This window comes from Coregonus clupeaformis, chromosome 15 (genome assembly GCF_020615455.1).
Source record: "Coregonus clupeaformis isolate EN_2021a chromosome 15, ASM2061545v1, whole genome shotgun sequence".
NCBI lineage: Eukaryota > Metazoa > Chordata > Actinopteri > Salmoniformes > Salmonidae > Coregonus > Coregonus clupeaformis.
In genome coordinates, this window is record NC_059206.1 from 52,832,849 (window position 1) to 52,840,931 (window position 8,083).

The window sequence follows — 8,083 nt, forward strand, 5'->3', positions numbered from 1 at the left end:
TAACGTCCATTGCTCGTGTTTCTTGGCCCAAACAGGTCTCTTCTTATTATTGGTGTCCTTTAGAAGTGTTTTCTTTGCAGCAATTCGACCATGAAGGCCTGATTCACACAGTCCTCTGAACAGTTGATGTTGAGATGTGTCTGTTACTTGAACTCTGTGAAGCATCTATTTGGGCTGCAATTTCTGAGGCTGGTAACTCTAATGAACTTATCCTCTGCAGCAGAGGTAACTCTGGGTCTTCCATTCCATGAGAGCCAGTTTCATCATAGCACTTTATGGTTTTTGCAACTTCACTTGAAGAAACTTTCAAAGTTCTTGAAATGTTCAGTATTGACTGACCTTCATGTCTTAAAGTAATGACATACTCTTGTTTCTCTTTGCTTATTTGAGCTGTTCTTGCCATAATTTGGACTTGGTCTTTTACCAAATAGGGCTATCTTCTGTATACCCCCCTACCTTGTCACAACACAACTGGCTCAAACACATTAAGAAGGAAAGAAATTCCACAAATTAACTTTTAAGAAGAAACACCTGTTAATTGAAATGCATTCCAGGTGACTACCTCATGAAGCTGGTTGAGAGAATGCCAAGAGCATGCAAAGCTGTCATCAAGGAAAAGGGTGTCTATTTGAAGAATCTCAAATATAAAATATATTTTCATTTGTTTAACACTTTTTTGGTTACTACATGATTCCATATGTGTTATTTCATAGTTTTGATGTCTTCACTATTATTCTACAATGTAGAAAACAGTAAAACATTTTAGAAAAACCCTTGAATGAGTAGGTGTGTCCAAACTTCTGACTTGTACTGTATGTATTGTTTTGTTGTTGCAGGATGTAACATATCATACGAAATTGATTATGTAGTACACAATTTGGTGACGTGGCACACAAAAAACAGGGACCACTTTTGGCTCATGAGCACCACTTTCAAAACTACTGGCTGAAATTATACCAAACTTTGAGAGTGGATCTTTAAGCAGTGTGCAATAATGCTGCCCTTATATGTGTCTCTGTCTATTGGTTGTATTTGCCCTAATGGAACTCACAGATGTAACCTTTCTTCTATCTGTAAGACAAAGAGTGAAACATTGCATCATTGTAGCATCAGAACTTGACTGAACCTCACCCACTTTCACAACCTTAGGAAAATAAATCCTGAAATCCTGAAATCCTTCAAGTTCACAAAATAACCTCTAAGAGTTTGGAAAGGAGTCCCACCGGAATACAAATTACGAACAGAGGTGGTGTTCAAACTCTAGTCGTAAAGGAGTCTTGTAGCAGATAGCAGATATCTGTATGTAATGCTCACGGTCCACAGAGGTGCCACCACCTCTGCATGTCAATTAGAGTGCCATCTCTCAGTGTGTGTGTGTGTGTGTGTTTATGACCACTTCTGCTAGTGCTTGCGTTCATGCTCAGTGTGTATGTGACTCTCAGGGTGAACTCTGAGTCCTGGGAAGTCAAAGTCACATTTCCCTCTCTCTCTCTGTATCTCTCTCTCTCTAGTATGATGCAAGTGGATGACAGCTCCACTCCTAGCAAAGCGAAGGCTTCCAGACAATTCCTTAATGAGGGCCTTTAATGGCACACAAACACACTCCGGTTGCGTGGCCCCCAGCGAGAGGGCCGGGCAGGGGGCATGGGATAAGCAAAGGGCATGGCATGTTGTGCGTTAGGACTGTCAGGTTGTCTCTCTGTGTCAAACACACAGGAGAGAGGAGATTAGGCTGGAATGGCAGCAAAGTTAAATACAGGGATTGTGTCCCAAATGGCACACTATTCCCCATACGGCTCTGGTCAAAAGTAGTGCACTATGTAGGGAATAGGGTGCTCTTTGGGACGCAACCAGGGTCAGGGAGAGGAGGGTTTAGCTATCAGGGAATATGATATATTGACACCAGCAATTACCTGGAGGTTATTTCTATAGGGTTAAATCGACTTACTGTATCGCAACACCATGTCAACAGTTACTGCTTCTGCTTGTCTGTTTTTGAGTGGTGAGGGGCTCTATTCAATCTGTATTGCAGAAGCATTACAGATTAGGTGGCAACAATTTAAAGATAATTTCCAATTGAGCCGACATATGCAGAGTTTACGGTGTAATGCTGAATTTCAGCAATACATATTGAATCAGGCCCGAGATTACTGAAAAAACTAGATAAATATATTTAACAAAAATATAAACGCAGCCTCCCAATTGGCGCAGCGGTCAAAGGCTGATAAAACTCTGGGTTTGCACAACCAAATAATTTCTGCACAAACTGTCAGAAACCGTCTCAGGGAAGCTCATCTGCATGCTAGTCCTCTTTACCAGGCATTTGACCTGACTGCAGATCGGCGTTGTAACCGACTTCAGTGGACAAATGCTCACCTTCGATGGTCACTAGCATGATGGAGAAGTGTGATCTTCACGGATGAATCCCAGTTTCAACTGTACGTTTCAACTGTACCGGGCAGATGGCAGACAGCGTGTATGGCGTCATGTGGGCGAACGGTTTGCTGATGTCAACGTTGTGAACAGAGTGCCCCATGGTGGCGGTGGGGTTATGGTATGGGCAGGCATAAACTACAGACAACGAAGACAATTGCATTTTATCGATGGCAATTTGAATGCACAGAGATACCGTGAGGAGATTCTGAGGCCAATTGTCTTGCCATTCATCCACGCCATCACCTCATGTTTCAGCATGATAATGCACGGCCCCATGTCACAAGGATCTGCACACAATTCCTGGAAGCTGAAAATGTCCCAGTTCTTCCCTGGCCTGTATACTCACCAGACATGTCACCCATTAAGCATGTTTGGGATACTCTGGAACGACGTTTACGATAGCGTGTTCCAGTTCCCGCCAATATCCAGCAACTTCGCACAGCCATTGAAGAGTGGGACAACATTCCACAGGCCACAATCAACAGCCTGCTCAACTCCATGCAAAGGAGAAGTGTCGCGCTGCATGAGGCAAATGGTGGTCACACCAGATACTAACTTGTTTTCTGATCTACGCCCCTACCGTTTTTTAGGTATCTGTGACCAACAGATGCATATCTGTATTCCCAGTCATGTGAAATCCATAGATTAGGGCCTAATGAATTTATTTCAATTGACTGATTTCCTTATATGAACTGTAACAGTAAAATCTTTGAAATTGTTGCATGTTGCGTTTATATTTTTGTTCAGTGTATGCAATCTGAAATGACTTTTTAATTAAATCAGTATTTAAATAAGTACATACTGTATATTTGAGACAAGGAGAACACTGTATTATCCCTTGATCGTGTAGTGCTTACTATAGAATTTTGTAGTATACTGTAGAATACTATACTACACACTGTAGTATCCCTCGATCGTGTACTGCTTACTATAGAATTGTGTAGTATACTTTAAAATACTATATTACACACTGTAGTATCCCCAATGGTGTAAAATATTATAATTTACTATAGAAAACGACAGTACTTACTATAGAATTATGTAGTACTCTGTAGTAAACTGCAGTACACTGTAGTATAGTATACTACACACTGTATTGATATGCTAATAAAATATTTGCATATACTCCGCCCATTCCCCTCCCCCATATCCACATTCTTGCCAACCATGAATGAGAAACCTACATGATAAGTATAGACCATTATGTTCCATACAGATTAGAGAAAGTATCATCTCTGTACCAATACTTTAGACCCCAGTCCTACTTACTTACAAATTATAGAAAATGTGCTCTTTCAATATTTCTCCCGTAGATTCTCTCAAGGAGAAAGCCCCCACTTCTATGTCAAAGATAACAAAAACTGTAGTAGATACTACAGTAATGGTCACAAAAACACTATAGTAAATACTACAGTAATGTCCACATAAACACTACAGTAAATACTACAGTAAAGTCAGCAAAAACACCACAGTGAATACTAGAGTATATAAATATAGTAATACTACAGTATTTATACCATAGTATACTATATTCTTTTTAATGTGGGGAGTGCAGACTGGATGCATATTCTAATGTATTCTAACCCACTTGGAAATCCACACTGAATGATTCACATTCAAATCCCAACCGACTGTAACAGACAATCAGTAGAATGCATCGAAAATGGCAACCTAACATAGCGCACTCCTTTTCACTAGAGCTCTGGTCAAAAGCAATGCATGATATTGGGAATAGAGTGCAATTTCGCTGGTCAAAAGTATTGCACTATTTAGGGAATAAGATGCCTCAGACTGGAGAGACACTACCACCACCACTAGTGGCTTGGCACCTAAAACCCTCACAAACTTTTACAGATGCACAATTGAGAGCATCCTGTCGGGATGTATCAGCGCCTGGTACGGCAACTGCACCACCCGCAATCGGAGGGCTCTCCAGAGGGTGGTGCGGTCATCCCAACGCATTACCGGGGGCAAACTACCCACCCTCCAGGACACCTACAACACCCGATGTCACAGGAAGGCCAAAAAGATCATCAAGAATATCAACCACCCGAGCCACTGCCTGTTCACCCCACTATCATCCAGAAGGCGAGGTCCGTGCAGGTGCATCAAAGCTGGGACCGAGAGACTGAAAAACAGCTTCTATCTCAAGGCCATCAGACTGTTAAATAGCCATCACTTGCACATTAGAGGCTGCTGCCTATAGACAAAGACTAGAAATTTCTGGCCACTTTAAGAAACGGAACACTAGTCACTTTAATAATGTTTACATATCTTGCAATACTCATCTCATATACAATAGCCACCCTTTGCCTTGATGACAGCTTTGCACACTCTTGGCATTCTCTCAACCAGCTTCATGAGGTAGTCACCTGGAATGCATTTAAATTAACAGGTGTGCCTTCTTAAAAGTTAGTTTGTGGCCAATTTGAGCCAATCAGTTGTGTTGTGACAAGGTAGGGGGGGGTATACAGAAGATAGCCCTATTTGGTAAAAGACCAAGTCCATATTATGGCAAGAACAGCTCAAATAAGCAAAGAGAAACGACCGTCCATCATTACTTTAAGACATGAAGGTCAGTCAATACGGAACATTTCAAGAACTTTGAACGTTTCTTTAAGAGCAGTTGCAAAAACCATCAAGCGCTATGATGAAACTGGCTCTCATGAGGACTACCACAGGAATGGAAGACCCAGAGTTACCTCTGCTACAGAGGATAAGTTCATTAGAGTTCCCAGGCTCAGAAATTGCAGCCCAAATAAATGCTTCACAGAGTTCAAGTCACAGACAGATCTCAACATCAACTGTTCAGAGGGAACTGTGTGAATCAGGCCTTCATGGTCGAATTGCTGCAAAGAAACCACCACTAGACCTGCTTGGGCCAAGAAACACGAGCAATGGACATTAGACCGGTGGAAATATGTCCTTTGGTTTGGAGTCCAAATTGGAGATTTTTGGTTCCAACCGCTGTGTCTTTGTGAGACGCGGTGTGGGTGAACAGATTATCTCCACGTGTGTAGTTCCCACCGTAAAGCATGGAGGAGGAGGTGTTATGGTGTGGGGGTGCTTTGCTGGTGACACTGTCTGTGATTTATTTAGAATTCAAGGCACACTTAACCAGCATGGCTACCACAGCATTCTGCATGGATACGCCATCCCATCTGGTTTGGGCTTAGTGGGACTATCATTTGTTTTTCAGCAGGACAATGACCCAACACACCTCCAGGCTGTGTAAGGGCTATTTGACCAAGAAGGAGAATGATGGAGTGCTGCATCAGATGACCTGGCCTCCACAATCCCCCGACCTCAACCCAATTGAGATGGTTTGGGATGAGTCGGACGGCAGAGTGAAGGAAAAGCAGCCAAGTGCTCAGCATATGTGGGAACTCCTTCAAGACTGTTGGAAAAGCATTCCAGGTGAACAGGTTGAGAGAATGCCAAGAGTGTGAAAAGCTGTCATCAAGGCAAAGGGTGGCTATTTGAAGAATCTCAAATATAAAATATATTTTGATTTGTTTAACACTTTTTGGGTTACTACATGATTCCATATGTGTTATTTCATAGTTTTGATGTCTTCACTATTATTCTACAATGTAGAAAATAGTAAAAATAAAGAAAAACCCTTGAATGAGTAGGTGTGTCCAAACTTGACTGGTACTGTATATATACTGTATTCTATACAATTCTTCTGTATCTTAGTCCATGCCGCTCTGTCATTGCTCGTCCATATATGTATATATTCTTATTTCCATTCCTTACTTAGATTTGTGTGTATTGGGTATATATTGTGAAATTGTTAGATATTACTTGTTAGATATTACTGCACTCTCGGAGCTAGAAGCACAAGCATTTCGTTACACCCTCAATAACATCTGCTAAACACGTGTATGAGACAAATACAATTTGATTTGACTTTATTTGATTTAGTGTCCTCAGTAAACAAACCATCATCATAGAAGGGTGTGCAGGTACAGGTATCGTCCACAGGGGGGTGTAGGGTGTCCATCCTTATCTGGCTGGAGGAGAGGAGAGCAGACAGGCAAGCAGAGAGGCAGCTGCAGGCCTTTAGGGGAGGGGAACAAAGTGGCTGGGGGCTAGACGGCTGGGGACCCCAGCCTCTCCCTCAGAGGGAATGGTAGCTGCCCACAGCACAGCCACAGGGCGGCACGTCCCTAACAAAGGCAGGCAGAGTCCATCAAAACAACACAAAGAGCCTTCAGCCACGCACACACACACATACACACACACACACACACACACACACGCCCCCACCAACAACCAGCGACCAGCTATGCAGCCAGGGTCAGACAAAGATCCAGATTCTGTGTTTCTCCTTCTCCAGAGAGAGGCTACACACGTACACTGTTACTGTACATAGATCCACCACATCTTTATTTAATCTTGAGCTAAGATGTTGTTTTTTTCAAAAGTGAAGGACATAAATGGAATCCAAGATTTGTATCACAAATGGATGGTCTCTGGCAAATGCTGTATGCTGTTTCTGCACCTGTGAAAACTCTTGTATGGTATGGTGGTGTTCCTTACATTGTGATTGTCATCCATCAGCTGGCCTGACAGCGGACAGTGAAAGGCTTAGTAGTGATCATACGGAGGAGCTTTTCTCTTCTGTCCGTAAACCTACAGAAGACGTGAGCATAAAGACCCTGTCTAAATCTACAGTCCAGTAACCAAGCCCCTTAAGCAGTACAATACACGATATACAGGACAAAGAGCACAAGTAGAAAGATGTGGGGGGAGAGAGAGAGATATTCCCATGTTCATCTTCTGTCAGGCTCAAAAGGAATAGAAAGCACCAACATGGTTGATGTTACCAAGCTGTAGCCAGATCCATACTAACAATATGGGTTGGTAGAGTGAGAGAGAGCGTGACAATGAGCCAGAGAGAGAGAGAGAGAAGACAGGGTTCAAGGCTTTCAGCGCAGTGGTGTCACATCAGGCCATCATGACTGAGCAGCAGTGATGCACACTGCCTTTTTTCAGAGAGAGAGAGAGAGAGAGAGAGAGCGCAAACCACACAAACAGAGCCCTGTACACTGATTAACCTAAATAAAACACACAGATGGGCCCCTGACAGCGCAACACACTTCAACACAGCATTGCACTCCCCAGGAATTACAACCTGTATAAATGACTTCCTTTCGAGTACATTTAGCCTAAACCTCCCTGAGAAAAATGTGTCAGTGAAAGAAATACATGAGATCTATCATAAGGCAGCCACAAAGGCAAATATATGCAAAAGAAACAACAATTCTAATTGGAAACCTCAAAAAGAGAAATTGTTTAATGCCGAATGTAAACTCTTAAAATATATATATATATATATATATATATATATATATATATATTTTATTTTTTTAAAACATTACCAGCCACAAGATACAGACGTTTGGCAATTAATATTGTGACACTTTGAAAGAACACAAACAAAACGTAAGATGGAAGTGCCAGTTAGCTATTATTCGCTTTTTAGAGAACCAGCCCTTATTTTGTGAATAGGTGTTTATTTATTAACTGTGTGCTTTATGCTTGCCTGTGCATGTTTTTGTTGGTTTGCTGTTCCTCTCTCCCTTCTTCTTCTTCTTCTTCTTTGGTATAATGGTGTTCACAACAATTATATGTGCATTCT